Source organism: Oryx dammah, unplaced genomic scaffold (assembly GCF_014754425.2).
Source record: "Oryx dammah isolate SB20612 unplaced genomic scaffold, SCBI_Odam_1.1 HiC_scaffold_25, whole genome shotgun sequence".
NCBI classification, from domain to species: Eukaryota; Metazoa; Chordata; class Mammalia; order Artiodactyla; family Bovidae; genus Oryx; species Oryx dammah.
This window is the reverse complement of record NW_024070209.1, coordinates 102910923-102928922: the sequence shown is the minus strand read 5'-3', so window position 1 is coordinate 102928922 and position 18000 is coordinate 102910923.

Below are 18000 nucleotides of genomic sequence, written 5' to 3'. Positions count from 1 at the left end.
GGCTGGTTTTATTTCCTCCTTTGACCCAAAGGTACTCAGAAGAACAATTTCCCCCCATTTGGGGGGCGTGGTTTGCTTTCCCTGTGGTGCAGCCCTTCACTTGTTCATGTCTGGATTCGCTGTATTTTAGTCCAAGCGCTTGCTCAGCACCATTAGTCTTCCTGCTGGTTGGTCTCCTTCCAGGTATGTACACACAGGAGTGTGTCTCTGAAATCAGAATCATGTCAGGAGCCATGGGTTTACTTTGGTGACATCCCCTGCCAGCCAGTTGGTAATAAACAGATTTAACTATTTATTCATTGCCCCTGACCTGCTGATTCTGGTGTGTGTGTGTGTGTCTGTGTGTCTGTGTGTGTGTGTCTGTGTGTGTGTCTGTGTGTGACTGTGTGTGTCTGTCTGTGTGTGACTGTGTGTGACTGTGTGTGTCTGTGTGTGTCTGTGTCTGTGTGTCTGTGTCTGTGTGTGTGTGTCTGTGTGTGTGTGTAAGCCTGAGTTGATTCACACTCAGTCTACTTACCTCTAAGTTACCATTGTACTTGCTGTTATTCTTTATTTTACTCCCCGCGAGTCTTTATTTTTCTTTTGCTCCTCCTTTGCCCTTTTCCTCGTTCTTGCAGGACGTCCAGAGCAACACCGAACAGTGGCTGTTAGAAGAAATACTCCCCAGGGCTTCCCTGGTGGTTCACTGGTAAAGAATCTGCCTGCCAATGTGGGAGACTCGGGTTCGATCCCGGATCTGGGAAGATCCCACGTGCAGCAGAGCAACTAAGCTGTGTGCCACAACTGCTGAGCCTGGCCTCTCAAGCCCGGGAACCACAACTCCTGAGCCCACGTGCCTCAGCCATGAAGCCTGTACGCATAGAGCCTGCGCACCACGGCAAGAGAGGGCACAGCAATGAGAGGTCCACACACCGCAACCAGAGAGTAAGCCCCAACTGACACAAGCAAAGAAAAGCCCGCGCAACAACAGAGACCTAGCATAGCCATGAATAGATAAACAAACGTTAAAAAAGAAGACTCCCTGTCCCTTCAAGTGTCCCTCCTTGCTTTGCTGTTGCTTAAACAACAGTAAGACTGTTTCATCATCTCGGGAAGGTAGACATCTGAGATCGAGGGGTTGGTTGGTTGGGTTGGTTCCCTCTGAGGCCATCAAGCAAGTTCTGCTCCATTCCTCTCCCTGGCTTCTAGTGATTTGCTGCTCATCTTAGGGGTTCCTTGGATTGCAGATGTTGAACCGCCGCCCACCTCTGCCTTCATCCTCAAGTGGTATCCTCACTGTGTGCAAGCCCATCCCTTCTCAAGCAGAAAAGAATTCATGGGCTATAGCACAGAAAAGTCTTTCATCAAAAATAGCTCAACGGGGACTTCCCTGGTGGTCCAGTGGCTAAGACTCCATGAGCCCAATCTGGGGGTCCTGGGTTCGATCCCTGGTCAGGGGACTAGATCCTGTACGCAGCAATGAAGATCAAAGACCCTTTGTGCCACTGCTGAAACCTAGGACAGCCAAATAAATTAATTAATTTAAAAAATAGCCTGAGGAACAAATCATCTCTTGAGATTAAAAAAAAAAAAACAAATCTGAGCTTCACCATTCCCTTCATTTTTAGCGTGGTTTCCTTCTCCCTCCTTCTTTCCATCATTCTGGTACCTTGAACTGGGCTTCTTATGTGGCACAAGGGTAAAGAATCCACCTTCCAGTGTAGGAGACACGTGTTTGCTCTCCAGGAGAAAGAAATGGCAACCCACTCTAGCATTCTTTCCTGGTAAATGCCATGGTCAGAGGAGCCTGGCAGGCTAGAGTTCACGGGGTCACAAACAAGTCAGACACAGCTTAGCAACTGAGCAACACATCTTGAAGGACGTTGTCCCAAGGGTCTGTCATGCTCTGATGTGCAAAATGCACACTCCCTTGGTCTTAAATAAAACTGTGATTCAAAACAACCTCCTCAGACTGTCACCCCCAAGACTTTGCCACGGGGAAATTCTGGGACTTCCCTGCTGGGGTGCAGGGAGGGGGCATCCTTCTCATATTTCTTACTGTAACTGGGGTGTTAGTGGTGATTCATCGTAGGAACCAGAGTTCGTTGTTGTTTCAAGATAACGTTTCTTTATTAAATTTAGAATTCCTTAACTATAAGTTCCCCCGCCTAACTCAATGGATTTTGAGTTTTGTGAAGTGTTTTGTAATCTACTGTGATATATAATTTCTCTCTCTCTCTCGTACCATTAATATAAGTGAATTCCAAAGATTATTTCTGAATTTAATTATCCTCACAAACCCGAAGTAAATTGTACTTGGCCATGGTATATTATTTCAGCATAATGATTTATTATTTATATCATATTCACCAGTAAGATTGATTTGTGGTTCCCTTTTGAAATCATCCCAGTAAAACTGTTATTGTGATCTATATAGTCTGAAAGTGAAAGTGTTAGTTGCTCAGTCACATCCGACTCTGTGACCCCGTGGACTGTAGCCCGCCAGGCTCCTCTGTCCATGGAATTCTCCAGGCAAGAATACTGAAGTGGGTTTTCATTCCCTTCTCCAGGGGATATTCCTGAGCCAGGAATCAAAGCCAGGTCTCCCACATTGCAGGCAGATTCTTTACTGTCTGAGCCACTAGGGAAGCCCTAAAATGGTCTAGTAGACTGAATTGAGAACTCTTCCTTATTTTTTTAGGCTCAGAGATATTTGAATAATCTTGGACTTTGGATTTGCTTCTATGATGTATGGTGGTAAATATTTGATGAGCTTTTCTATTTTCTCCTAGGTTACGGTTCCTTCTGTTGTAATTTATTCAAGTTTTCCACCTCAAGTCAATTTTGATCATTTATATTTTCATGTGGTTTTGATTTTATGCTTATTTTTTCCTTTAACTTTACTCTTCTTTTTTTTTTAGCACCCTTCTTGAGTAGGGTGCTTGGTTACCAGGGTCATTTATTTTGAATGATACTTGTTTCTAAGAAAAGCATATGGTTTCAACTTTCCACTTGAGGAGAGCATAAGTTCTGTCTCTGGGACCTTTACAGCCAGGGTCTGCATTGTCACTCATTTCGAAAGAGAACATTGCAACATGAGCACAGTAAAGGACAGACACGGCCAGGACCTAACAGAAGGAGCAGAGTAAGAGGGGGTGCCAAGAACACACAAAACTATAAAAAATAGGTCTTAGTGACCGGGAGAGCCATAATGGTGTGGTCACTCACATAGAGCCAGACATCCTGGAGGGTGAAGTCACGTGGGCCTTAGGAAGCATTGCTGCAAACAAAGATAGATGAGGTGATGGAATTCCAGCTGAGCTATTTAAACTCCTAAAAGGTGATGCTGTTAAAGTGCTGCATTCAATACGCCAGCAAATTTGGAAAACTCAGCAGTGGCCACATGCCTCGAAAATGTCAGTTTTCATTCCAACCCCAAAGAAGGGCAATGCCAAAGAATGCTCAAAACACCATACACTTTGAAATAGGCTGACTTTTCTCCTTTGTAGTTTAAAGTTATTTAAGACTCACTAACGCTTTGCTTCTTGTCATTCCGCCTTAGGTCTTTGTTTAGAGATATATTGTTGCTGTTTACTCCTGTCCAGCTCTTTTCGACCCCGTGGACTGTAGGCCCCCAGGCTCCTCTGTCCAAGGGATTCTCCAGGCAAGAATACTGGAGTGGGTTGCCATTTCCTTCTCCAGGGGATCTTTCTGACCCAGGGATCGAACCCACGTCTCCTGCTTGGCAGGTGATTCTTTATCACTGAGGCAGTTGGCAATCCCTTCCAGATACAGTTTTACAGTAAGAATGAAATGAGCAGCACAGTGCTAACTTTGCTGTACTGACGTGTCATTCACTTTTCGTGGGTAATGAAACCCAGAGTGGTTTTCCCTGCCCTTGGGCATGGCACTCCACACTGGTGACTGATATGAGACAGTGGCTGCCACGGAGAGAGGTGGCAGTGATTGCCTGGAAAATGGGCTGGAGGGAGATATGGGGGACTGATGGAAATATTCTCATCCTGTTACAGGCGATTAAAGGGTATATTGCAATTGCCAAACATATTTGGTGTGTTTAGTGTATGTAAATTATATTGCAATTAAAATACCGGAACAATCCCTGCTTGTCAGTTACAGCGTCCCACATATTTGGATTCCATTCATTTCCCTGGACTTCATAACAAAGTGCTACCAATTGGGTGCCTTAAAACAATGGAGAAGGAAATGGCAACCCACTCCAGTATTCTTGCCTGGGAAGTTCCATGGACAGAGGAGCCTGGTGAGCTAAAGTCCATGGGATCACAAGAGATCCACCACCAGAACAACAGAAATTTGTCCTCACAGTTCTGAAGGATAAAGTCTGGAGTCATGGAGTCAGCAGGACTGTGCAAATATAGACCCTCACAGTCACTTACGCAGCGTGTGAGCCAGGACCTGTGACCCCTGATCGCATCGTGTGTTCCCCACGTTGTCCAGCGCCGTCAGGAGCCACCGGCCAACCTCATTACGCTTGTTAGTTTGACAGAAATGTCCCGGAGGATCAAACGCACAATCACCCAGAGCTTGCCTCTTACACAGACATGACTGGGGCCCCGGTGGGCTGTTCCGTGCATCCTGCTTGCCCATCACTGTGTCAGAGCGTCTTCACTATTGGAAATGGAACCATCAGAGCGTTTCCACCGAATCAGATTCAGGAACCTTACCTGAAATCCCAGAGCCAATCCGTAAACTCGCCCTTAAGATTCTCTTCCTCTGGAGTCATCCAAGCACAGAGTGTGTATTACCCTGGGTTCTCTAGACAGACAGACCCAGTAGGATATGCATGTTTATGGACAGAGATTCATTCTTAGGAATCGGGTGATGTGATTTTGGAGGCGGGCAAGTCCCAAATCTGCAGGTGGGCTAGCAGGCTGGAGGCCGAGAAGAGCTGGTGCTGCAGCTTGAGTCTGAAGGCATTCTGGGGGCACAGCTCCCGCCTCCTAGGGGGCCCTCTGTCTGCTTCCTCAATAGCCTTTAACCGACCGGGTGCGGCCCACCCCCATTCTGGAGGGTGGTCTTCACTGATGAAGCCTGGAACATGGCAGGGATGAGGTAACATGTGCTCAGTGAAGGAAGTTCAGTTCAGTCCAGTCGCTCAGTCGTGTCCGACTCTTTGCGACCCCATGAGTCGCAGCACGCCAGGCCTCCCTGTCCATCACCAGCTCCCGGAGTTCACTCAGACTCACGTCCATCGAGTCCGTGATGCCATCCAGCCATCTCATCCTTGGTCGTCCCCTTCTCCTCCTGCCCCCCATCCCTCCCAGCATCAGAGTCTTTTCCAATGAGTCAACTCTTCTCATGAGGTGGCCAAAGTACTGGAGCTTCAGCCTTAGCATCATTCCTTCCAAAGAAATCCCAGGGCTGATCTCCTTGAGAATGGACTGGTTGGATCTCCTTGCAGTCCAAGGGACTCTCAAGAGTCTTCTCCAACACCACAGTTCAAACGCATCAATTCTTCAGCGCTCAGCCTTCTTCACAGTCCAACTCTCACATCCATACATAACCACTGGAAAAACCATAGCCTTGACTAGACGGACCTTAGTCAGCAAAGTAATGTCTCTGCTTTTGAATATGCTATCTAGGTTGGTCATAACTTTTCTTGCAAGGAGTAAGCGTCTTTTAATTTCATGGCTGCAGTCACCATCTGCAGTGATTTTGGAGCCCCCCAAAATAAAGTCTGACACTGTTTCCACTGTTTCCCCATCTATTTCCCATGAAGTGATGGGACCAGATGTTCGTTTTCTGAATGTTTAGCTTTAAGCCAACTTTTTCACTCTCCTCTTTCACTTTCATCAAGAGGCTTTTTAGCTCCTCTTCACTTTCTGCCATAAGGGTGGTGTCATCTGCATATCTGAGGTTCTTGATATTTCTCCCGGCAATCTTGATTCCAGCTTATGTTTCTTCCAGTCCAGCGTTTCTCTTGATGTACTCTGCATATAAATTAAATAAGCAAGGTGACAATATACAGCCTTGACGTACTCCTTTTCCTATTTGGAACCAGTCTGTTGTTCCATGTCCAGTTCTAACTGTTGCTTCCTGACCTGCATACAGATTTCTCAAGAGGCAGGTCAGGTGGTCTGGTATTCCCATCTCTTTCAGAATTTTCCACAGTTTATTGTGATCCACACAGTCAAAGGCTTTGGCATAGTCAATAAAGCAGAAATAGATGTTTTTCTGGAACTCATTTGTTTTTTCGATGATCCAGTGGATGTTGGCAATTTGATCTCTGGTTCCTCTGCCTTTTCTTAAACCAGCTTCAACATCTGGAAGTTCATGGTTCACGTATTGCTGAAGCCTGGCTTGGAGAATTTTGAGCATTACTTTACTGCGTGTGAGATGACTGCAATTGTGCGATAGTTTGAGCATTCTTTGGCATTGCCTTTCTTTGGGATTGGAATGAAAACTGCCCTTTTCCAGTCCTGTGGCCACTGCTGAGTTTTCCAAATTTGCTGTCATATTGAGTGCAGCACTTTCACAGCATCATCTTTCAGGATTTGAAACAGCTCAACTGGAATTCCATCACCTCCACTAGCTTTGTTCGTAGTGATGCTTTCTAAGGCCCCTTGACTTCACATTCCAAGATGTCTGGTTCTAGATTAGTGGTCACATCATCATGATTATCTGGGTCGTGAAGATCTTTTTTGTACAGTTCTTCTGTGTATTCTTGCCACCTCTTCTTAATATCTTCTGCTTCTGTTAGGCCCATACCATTTCTGTCCTTTATCGAGCCCATCTTTGCATGAAATGTTCCCTTGGTATCTCTAATTTTCTTGAAGAGATCTCTAGTCTTTCCTAATCTGTTGTTTTCCTCTATTTCTTTGCATTGATCGCTGAAGAAGGCTTTCTTATCTCTTCTTGCTATTCTTTGGAACTCTGCATTCAGATGCTTATATCTTTCCTTTTCTCCTTTGCTTTTCACCTCTCTTCTTTTCACAGCTCTTTGTAAGGCCTCCCCAGACAGCCATTTTGCTTTTTTGCATTTCTTTTCCATGGAGATGGTCTTGATCCCTGTCTCCTGCACAATGTCACAAACTTCAGTCCATAGTTCATCAGGCACTCTATCTATCAGATCTAGGCCCTTAAATCTATTTCTCACTTCCACTGTATAATCATAAGGGATTTGATTTAGGTCATACCTGAATGGTCTAGCGGTTTTCCCTACTTTCTTCAATTTGAGTCTGAATTTGGTAATAAGGAGTTCATGATCTGAGCCACAGTCAGCTCCTGGTCTTGTTTTTGTTGACTGTATAGAGCTTCTCCATCTTTGGCTGCATAGAATATAATCAATCTGATTTCAGTGTTGACCATCTGGTGATGTCCAGGTGTAGAGTCTTCTCTTGTGTTGTTGGAAGAGGGTGTTTGCTATGACCAGTGCATTTTCTTGGCAAAACTCTATTAGTCTCTGCCCTGCTTCTTTCCACATTCCAAGGGCAAATTTGCCTGTTCCTCCAGGTGTTTCTTGACTTCCTACTTTTGCATTCCAGTCCCCTATAATGAAAAGGACATCTTTTTTGGGTGTTAGTTCTAAAAGGTCTTGTAGGTCTTCATAAAACCGTTCAACTTCAGTTTCTTCAGCGTTACTGGTTGGGGCATAGACTTGGATAACTGTGATATTGAATGGTTCGCCTTGGAGACGAACAGAGATCATTCTGTCATTTTTGAGATTGCATCCAAGTACTGCATTTTGGACTCTTTTGTTGACCATGATGGCTACTCCATTTCTTCTGAGGGATTCCTGCCCGCAGTAGTAGATACAATGGTCATCTGAATTAAATTCACCCATTCCAGTCCATTTTAGTTTGCTGATTCTTAGAATGTCGACCTTCACTCTTGCCATCTCCTGTTTGACCACTTCCAATTTGCCTTGATTCATGGACCTGACATTCCAGGTTCCTGTGCAATATTGCTCTTTGCAGCATCGGATCTTGCTTCTATCACCAGTCACATCCACAACTGGGTATTGTTTTTGCTTTGGCTCCATCCCTTCGTTCTTTCTGTAGTTATTTCTCCTCTGATCTCCAGTAGCATATTGGGCACCTAATGACCTGGGGAGTTCCTCTTTTGGTATCCTGTCATATTGCCTTTTCATACTGTTCATGGGGTTCTCAAGACAAGAATACTGAAGTGGCTTGCCATTCCCTTCTCCCGTGGACCACATTCTGTCAGGCCTCTCCAGCATGACCCGCCCATCTTGGGTTGCCCGGCAGGCATGGCTTGGTTTCACTGAGTTAGACAAGGCTGTGGTCCTAGTGTGATTAGATTGACTAGTTTTCTGTGAGTATGGTTTCACTGAGCGCGGGCGGCTGCGAGAGCTGGCTCACTAAGCGCGGCCGAGAGGAGCTACCCACGTCTGAGGTCAGCGGCAGCGGCCTAGAGTGACAGGTTGCGAAGGCGCAGGAACAGCCGGGAGGAGCTACCCCGCGTCCGAGGCCAGTGGCGGCTGGGAGGAGACACCCTGCGTCCGAGGTCAGGGGCGGCAGCTGGAAGAGGCCACCCACGCCCGAGGCCAGGGCCCGAAGCCGGGAGGAGCAACCCAAGGAGCGGTGGCTGGGCAGGCGCAGGAGGGCCTAGAGGAGCTATCCCATGTTGAAGGTCAGGAATGGCGGCGGTAAGGAGATACCCCTCATCCAAGGTAAGGAGCAGCGGCTGTGCTTTGCTGGAGCAGCCGTGAAGAGATACTCCACGCCCAAGGTAAGAGAAACCCAAGTAAGATGGTAGGTGTCGCAAAAGGGCATCAGAGGGCAGACACACTGAAACCATACTCACAGTGAAGGAAAGAGAGGATGAAACCACAGAGGCAGGAGTCTACTCTAAACAAGCCTTTACTGGAGGTGAGGACCGGCAAGAGGGGGGGGGCAGCCACGGCACCAGCCCTGGACCGTGGCACGGAGGCCTTCCAGCGCTCCTTCCCACACGGAGCCTCCTTCAGCTGCGCTGTGCTGACCTCCGGGACCTTCTGCATATGCTGCTGCTTATTCCTGGGGGCAGGGCTGCAGGAGAGGCCCCTGAGGAGGGGCGTCCTGGACCCTGGACCCTGAGGGACCGTGAGCTCACGCCTGACTCTCTGCAACCCCGGGGACTGTAGCCTGCCAGGCTCCTCCGCCCACGAGACTCTCCAAGCAAGAATACTGGAGTGGGTTGCCATTTCCTCCTCCAGGGCGTCTTCCCCACCCATGTAGGGAGCCGGCCTCTCTTAAAGTCACCTGCGTTGGCAGGCGGTTCTTGATCACTAGCGCCCCCTGCAGGTGGCTCTTACATTCCAGGCACCCAGCAAGAGGCCCAACAGGTATTTCTCGGGCGAGTCTCCCAACAACCCATCAGGCTGGCCCAGTGATCTCCCTATTTCACAGACAGGGCAACTGAGGCCTAGAGCCTTGCCTGAGGCACCAGCTACAAAGAGGCTGAGCTGGAGTTAGGACCCCCCCCCTCCCCGACTTGGGTCATTCCTGACTGCTATCCCACACTGGGGGCCTCCTGGCGCTCAGGGGTCCTGGCTTCCCTGCGGGCCACACCCTCCTGGCCTTGAGCTTCCTGTGAAATCGGGCGTCAGAGCCACGCCTTTGTCTGGGGCTGGCAGTGACGGCTGGGGAATGGCCACCAGACCTGGGCACTGTAGACTCTCCCAGTAACCCAGACCAGCCTATCCCCACCAGAGGACGAGGTTCCTCTCTGGGCACCAGGACCAACGGCTCAGGGAACGTCAGAGCCCAGAGGTCCCTCCTGTCGCATCTGGATGCAGCTTCAATGTCAGGTGGGCCCCGAGGGGTCTAACAGGCACTGGGTTCAAATCCTGCCTCGGTCATTCTGTAGGGCGCAGAGGGGGCAAGTCTCTCTCTAAGCCTCAGTTTCCTCATCAGTGAAATGGGGGCAGTAATCCCTCCTGGGCCGGGGCCTGTCCTGCCTCTCGCAGTGACCCACAGGCCCATGAAGTCCTGGGTATGAGAATGCGTGAGTCCAGCCCAGCCTGGTCGCGGTCCCGGGTCTCCACCCGGGGTGACTGTGGCAGGACCCACTCTGAGGCGCGCACGCCGCCGGCCTGCGGGGCTGCGGGGCCTCGTGTCCACGGCCGGGCGCGCACACCAGCCCGAGGGCAGCACGTGCATGTGACGCCGCCCCGCCGCGCCCGCGCAACGCCGATGTCTCTCTGCGCAGTTGGTCCAGCCAATGGCTCTGCGACCCCCGCGTCTCCCAAGCCCTGGCATCACCCCGGCGCACCGAGCCGGCCGCAGGGTGCTGGCGCGGTAGGTTGCCATCGTTGGGAGAGGAAAGTCGCCGAACAACCACCCCCACCCCTCTGTCCTGGCAGCCAGACTCCATCCAGGGGCCCAGCTCAGCACGTGGCCACCTGGGGACCTGGAGCCACAGTGGACGTCTACTCCAGAGAGAAGGGACAGGCCGCCCCACCCCTCCTCGTCTACTCCCTGTCCTCTGCTACCCACCCACCCCCCGTCTTCTGGAAGGACCCATGGGTGAGGGTTGAGAGGCAGTTCCTGCTATGAGGGAGCCTTCTGGGTGCTCAGTGATTTCACCCCACCTTGTAGATGAAGAGCAGCCCCATCAGTCAAGGTCATTCAGCTCTAAGTGACCAAGGCCGGCTGTGATGGGGGCACTCGGAACCATTGCTCTTCACCTCCACCGAGCCCACGCTAACCATCGCAGGCCTTGTCCTGTGCTGGACTCCCCCAGCCAGGCCACTTTGGGTGCCTTCCTCTCCCAACCTTTATCCCCTCAAAGCCTTCCAAGGTCAGAGTCGCTGACTCCATCTTCAGCAGAGGAAACAGGCTCTGAGAGTCGCCGCAGGACCTGGCCTGTCACAGGGCCGGGACGTGGCCCTGCTATAGGTTTGAACCCAGGTCGTTCTGACCCCAAATCGGTTCCAGCACAGGAGCCTTGGCGATAGCTCTGAACCAGGTTGGTGGGGAGTCTGTCATTTGGGGGGCAGTGGGGAGGGGGCACTGCAGGCAGGGGGCTCTGAGGGGGAGGGCTTGGAGGGGTCCCGGGGGGAGGAAGGCGGTAGGGAGGCTGGGATGGGGGCAAGGGGTGCTCACGGGGGAGGGAGGGTGGACCAGACCACACAGGGCTCTGAGTGTGGGGCCGGGGGTCGGAGGTCACCGCCGGTTGTGTGTGGGGACAGGACGTGAGGGGGCTGTCCTGTTAGATCCGCAGCATCCTAGATTTGGAGGGAGCATGGAGGGCACCCGTGCATGCTACCCCGCCCCCAGGCATGGGTCTCCAATAACCTACCGGGAGGAGGCGGCCGCCTCAGGTTCCCCCTGCGCACCGTGGGGGCTGTGGTGGTCGTCTGCCCCGTCTCAGGGTGGGGTCCGCTGCCCGGAGGGTCCACAGGTGGCCTCTTGTCAAGGCGGCCATTCAGCAGAGGTCTGTACCCAGGGACGTGTGAGTGAGGGGACCGAGGCGTCGCCCTCCCGGTCAGCGTGAAGCTCTTGTCCATGTTGTGTTCTCATGTCCAGGCTGACATGGATGACGCAGCGTCGTCCACCTGCCGGATGGAGGGTGACAGCGAGGGGCTGGGCTGCGGGCTCCACGATATGCGGGCAGCTGAAGGCCAGGTGCGGCTGGAGGCCCCGCGGGGGCCTGAGGTCCCGGAGGATGAAGACGGTGTCGACTCCCAGAACCCACGGACGGCAAGAGCAGCGGAGGCCCTGAACTCTGCGGGCGCCCCATGCCAGCGTCCCGCACTGGGGGCCTCTTGGCCACTTCTGTGGTGTGGAGAGGGCGACTGGTCACTGGAAGGAAGAGCTGGGAAGAGCTGTTCGGGGAGGGGGGTGGCGTAATCACCTTGTTTTCCTGGACATCAGGGGCCTCGGGGTCACGGCCCACATTGTCGTGACACAGTGCAGAGTGGAGGAGCGGAGAACGTGCTCGCGCAGCGCAGGGCAGCGTCCCCACAGCTGAGGCCGGCGCCCCGCCTGAGCTGCTCACGGCCGCGGGGTGGGAGCTGGCCCTGGCCCTGGAGTCTGTGTGGGGGACCTGGTGACTGATGGAGGGGCCAGCTCCGCAGGGGTCACACCCGCTGGGTGAGTGGTGCTCTGGGGTGTCCATGGGCACACCCAGGGACCATGTGACCTGCACCCGGGAAGGTGCGGGGGAGGTGCACAGAGGGCAGGGCCTGGCTGGTGGACAGGGCGCCATGCTGGTGGGCAGCGCTCCTCGGAAAGTCAGCTGGAGCTAGCCTGGTGGACGGGCTCCAGGGCTGGGCCAGCTCTGCCTCTGGCAGCTGTGCTCAAAGTGCTGCCCGAGCCAGTGGAGATGGGCGTGGCTTAGCTCTGGAGGGGAAGCCAGAGGGCGCTCTGACCCTGGAGCTGGTCCAAAGGTGAGAAGGCACTTGCGGCTGTGAGTGGGCCACCGGAGGTCAGGTCAGCCTGTTGAGCAGCGTGTTATCTTGGCAGCAGAAGTTCAAGGCGAAGTGCGCTCGGGTGGTCTGGACTGTCTTTTGGGGAACAAGGTGCCCAGCTGGTCTTGGGCTCCAGTCTGTAAGTGCTTGGCTTCCCAGCTGGGTGTAGACCCCAGCGGGGCACCCTGTGACTGGCCAGTGCGGGGGCAATGAGAAGGTGCTGTTGGCAGCCTTGAGCCCCTTCGGCTTCATGTGGGGGAGGGTTGAGCTGGCTCCATGCCCGACCTCAGCCCTCTGGTGACGGTCAGCATCTCCAGGACAAAGTCATGGTGGGCGGTGGAGCCAGTGGCACTGAGCACATTGGTGTTGTCAGAGGTCTTCACCTCTGGTGGGGCGGGGCACAGGAGAGTCAGCCGAGCTCTGGAGGGGGCTGCAGGCCGGGGTGAGGGGCCTGCTCGGAGACCGCAAGCAGGTTCACGGTCGTCAGGCGGGGACTGAGGGGTAACTGCTCGGTGGGTGCAGGGCTCCTGTTGTCGTGATGAAAATGCTCTCGACCTGGGGAACGGTGATGTTACACAGTCCAGAGAACGTAGTTAACAAAGTGCCCCACTTAAAACTGACAAAAGATGAAATTATATTGAATCTATCATTTAGCATATTAAATACAAAAAAATCTGTACCATGTAACAGAAATAAGGTGTTGCCCTCACAGGCGAGCTTCCCTTGTGGCTCAGCTGGTAAAGAATCCCCCTGCGATGCAGGAGATCTGGGTTCAATTCCTGGGGTTGGGAAGATCCCCTGGAGAAGGGAAAGGCTACCCACTCCAGTATTCTGGCCTGGAGAATTCCATGGACTGTATCGTCCGTGGGGTCGCAAAGAGTCGGACACGACTGAGTGACTTTCAGAGGCGAGGTGGAGGAAGTCTCCGGGGTTGTAGCCGGGAGTGGCCAGAGTTTAGCGATGGGCACTGAGGGTAGAGCTGTGAATGAGGCCGGACAGATGGCTGGCTCCGCCAGCCTGGGAGCTGAGGCCTGGGAGCTGGTGCCTCTTGCGAGGCTGGAACACGGCCGTATCAGGTAACCGTGCTGGAGCTGGTTCTAGAATTCCTCTAGTTCTGAGATTGATTCCAATTCTGGTGCTAATGCCAGATTCAGTGCAAGAACTAGCGACTGAAATGGCTTTAGCTCTGGAGCCAGTGGCTTTGAGCTGGAGCTAGCTCTAGTCTGGAGGTGGGGCCCGAGTGGGCACTTGTCTACGGGTGGGGCACGTTCTCGCGCTTCAGGGGGCTCCAGCCCTAGAGCTGACTCCAGAGCCTGCTCTAGCCCCACAGCTGGTGAAAGATGTGCTGGAGAGGCCCTGGCTCTGCCCCCTCCCCACTGCTGCGGCCATGTCTGAGATGCTGCCCCCCCATGGCTGGGCTTTCTGAGGGCAGGGCTGGGGTGGGCTCACCACAATGACCCAGGTGCCTGCACACAGCAGGGACCACTCATAGCGCACAAAGCCCGAGTGAAGGAACCCCAGAATCTCTCCGCTTTCTCATCTGTAACATAGCACCTACCTCTTAGGCCTGTTGGGAGGATCGCACTGGTTCAATAGAATTTACTTGCTTACCTCGTACCAGGCAGTGTTCTAGAGGCCTGGAAACACCGAGCTGAACAGGCCTGGAGCCAACTGGGGCCGGGGTCAGATGAGTTCGGGGCCCGGGCAGGCGTCCCAGCTCAGGTGGGAGCCGCAGGTCCCGCAGGCGACCCTGTCCAGCCACTCAGGACCTAGCGGGCGGGGGTATGGTTCAGGGGATGTGAGGCCCTTGGTCTGAGTGCCCATGCTGCCTATCACCCCCGCATACCTGCTCCCTCCACTGTCCTCAGCCTTGCCCTCCATAAAATGGGCCTGTGAGGATGTCTGTTCCTAGGTTCCATCACAAAGGTGGCCTTGATCTTTTCAGACAGAAGGTAACTAGTCATTCTCTGTCCTCCCAGCAGTAACTCAGAGGGCTGAGCTCAAGTCCACCAGGGGAACCAGACGGTGCTCCCAAGGCATTAGCTAGAGTCCCCGTCCCGCTCAGTGGCTGAGCTGGGCCAGAAGTCCTGGGCTCACAGACAAAGCTGCTCCTCAAGGTACTTGGAAAAGGCAGCCCAAAGTCTGGGGGCCTGTCCAGTGAGCCTCAGCCCTGCCAGCGGTCAGCACCAGGGGCGATCTTTCCAGGTCCGCGCTCAGAGGTCTTCCTCCCTTCCCTCTTCCTCCTTATTTTCTACCCCAATAACACTTTCTTTCCTCGTGTGGACGGTCATCTCGTATCCTCTCCCCCAGTGGAGGGAGCTGGGGTGTTTCCAGTCTTTTGCTCTGATGAAGGTGCAGGAAATAAAACATACGCATGGCAAGCGTAGAGGTGTTTCTAGGGGATGGACTCCTGACCTGGGACTGCTGAGTCAGAGGGTAAATGCATCTGTAGTTTTGACAGACATGACCAAATTGTCTCCATCGAAAGAAACGTGTTCCCATCAATGAGGACTAAAAGTTCCTATTTCCACACAGCCCCGGAGTATGTTTCCAAACTCGGGGGGTTTTGGAGTCATAAGACCGAACTGTTATCTGTGTGTGTGACATGTCTGATAATGACCTTTGTGTTCCTTTATCTGCACGGCTGCTTTTCTTCGTTTCTAGGGACGCCTTTTATTTTTTTTTTGGCTGCGCCTCTTGCAGGATCTTAGTTCTCTGACAAGGGATTGAACCCAGGCCCTTAGCAGTAAAAGCCTGAGTCCTAACCCCTGGACCACCAGGGAGGTCCCTCGGGACTTTTTACATAAGAGGACGTGAGCCGCTTTGACATGTGGTGACAATTATTATTTCCTCTTTTCAAATTTATGTGCTCTCACCTCATGTATTGTTAAGATGTTTCTTCTCCCCTGATTTAACACAGACTCTATAAAATACCGTAGCACATATCTCATTGTGGAAACTAGGCCTTTTCATTCTTTGCTCCCATCTCTGCCCCGGTGACCTTCTGAATTGCTGCCACAGAGGACGTTGTTGTTGTGGTCCCTGTGTGCACAGCAGTGTTTTCGTACGGTTGTAGGGTTCTCTCTGCCTCATTGCCCTGCATGCTGCTCTTCTGGCCTGGGGGCTGAAGCCTGGGGCATTCTCCATGGCGTGGCTTTTTGGAGCAGTTGGGTTTGTTCAGCGGGACCCCAGCCCTTCTTGGCCCCCGGAGCTCGTGAAGCAGTGTTGAGGAGGAAAGGCCGGCAGGTCCATGCTGGAGTGGGAGTTCTGTGGGAATAACGGGATCACTGATGGAATAGGATTTGCCAGTCCCAAGTAAGTGAGACAGACAGCAGACAGATGCCTCAGAGCCAGGAACATGGGAGCGTCCGACTGTGTGAGCAGACCCTGGGACCAGAGGGGCAGCCTGGGGGCAGAGACAAAGGTCTTCACTGTCGTCTTATTATTCACTTAGTTTATATATGTTATATATTTTATTTTTATTTTACTTTTTGTCCTCACCATGCCGCTTGTGGGACTTGGTTCCTTGACTGGGGATCAAACCCATGCCCCCTACAGTGAAAATACGAGTCCTAAGCAGTGGCCTGTCATGGAATTCCCTCTCTGTTTATTTTATAAAGCCAGACTCTCCTGTCTCAGCTTCATGTTTGGAAAGCTCGGGGCCCAGAGAACACCACGGTCTACAGTGTGAATACCAGATGCCCTGGTCACTCAGATCATCTCCGAGGAAGCAGCCTGACCCTCTCCAGAACACACACCAGCCTCACCCCCAGGAAAGAGCTCCGATTGCCCTTCTTTGGGAGTGGAATGAAAACGAACCTCTTCCAGTCCTGTGGCCACTGCTGAGTTTTCCAAATTTGCTAGCATGTTGAGTGCAACACCTTCACAGCATCATCTTCTAGAATTTGAAATAGCTCAGCTGGAATTCCATCTCCTCCACTAGCTTTGTTTGTAGCAATGCTTCCTAAGGCCCACTGGACTTCACACCCCGGATGTCTGGCTCTAGGTAAGTGACCACACCATCGTGGTTTCCAGGTCATTAAGACTTTTTTTTGTATAGTTCTCTGTATTCTTGCCCCCCCTTTTTAATCTCTTCTGCTTCTGTTAGGTCCATAGTTTCTGTCCCTCATCGTGCCCATCCGTAGGAAATATTCTCTTGGTATCTTTAACTTTCTTGAGATCTCCAGTGTTTCTCATTCTATAGTTTTCCTCCATTTCTTTGCATTGTTCACTTAAGGCTTTCTTATCTCTCCTTGCTATTCTCTTGAACTCTGCATTCAGTTGGGTATCTGTCCCTTTCTCCTTTGCCTTTCGCTTCTTAGCTATTTGTAAGGCCTCCTTGGACAACCATTTTGCCGTTTTGGGTAACTTTTTCTTAGCCAATGGGAAAGCAGGCAGCTCAGCCAATGGGAAGCCCTCACCAGCCCTGAACTCGCACTTTCCTCCAATGGATTTTCCTCCAAAGCTCGGTTTCCCAACTGCTTACCATTCTCTGCAGAGTAACTCTATTCTTCTGTTTTGCGGACTTGCCTATAGTTTTTGCTGTGGTATGCTTGTCCTGATAGCAATCCTCTTGCCTTTCCTGATGAAACCCACTTTGTTAGTAAAATCACTGCTTTTCAATAAATTTGGTTTCCTTAGTCCACTGGCCCTAGGCACCCCAGCCAGGTTCTTTCAAATCCAAGTTTCCCTTCCTTTGTGTATCTGGTAACAGGGAGCACAGGTGGCCACCAGAAGCCCCGAGCGTCTCCTGAGTTAGCTGCGCCTCTTTCTCACTATCTGCTCATCCATCAGCCCCTCTCCTCCTCCCCAAGCCCCTCCCATTTCTCCCGCACCTGATGACCTGGCCGAGCAGTCAATTTCAGGGTGCTTTCCTCTCTCTCCCAGAGGTTCTGCCCACCCGGTAACAGTCCCCCAATTCTACTGCGGGCACTGTTACCCCTGCTAGCCTCCCGGGGAACCAGACAGACAGCTGGACAGGTATCAGGGGACAGCAGCCCATAGCTAGCCCCCTCATCCTCTGGACCTGCCATGCCTCCATGCCCTTCCCACCAGCAAAGCCTCTGCCCCCTGTCCTGCCCAAGGGGCCCTGATCTGAGCCAATTGCACAAAACCTTCTATAGAACTCTTGGTGCACCAGACATTTTCTTAAGAGCTTTCCCTGTATTAGCTTATTAATCTTCACCTGATTCTTACCTTTAAAAGGTAACCAAGGCCCAGAGAAAGGAAGTGACCTACACAAATTAAGTGGTAGAGACATGATTTAGACCCAAAGAACTGGTCCAGAGGCTGCCCTCTCATCCAGTCTACCATGATCCAGCACTTGCTGGAGCCCCAAACCCGTTCCTGTCCAAATCGTGGTCCTTAAGAGTTGCTTTAAGCCCTTTCTGCTCTCCTCAAGCCCTCAGTTCTTTGCCCCAAGGCTCTGGGCTGGACCATGGAGAGCAACTTTGGTTTTGGTCCATTGAGAACTAAGAAGGGTCTGAGATTGGGCCTACTTGCACACCAACAACTGAGCCTGTCACCAGTTCCCAGATGCTGGAAGAAGACATGGGGTTCCAGGGTCAGAGACAAAGGAATTTACAACTGTGCCCTCCCAGCCCTGTCCTGGTGATGGGATGCTAAAA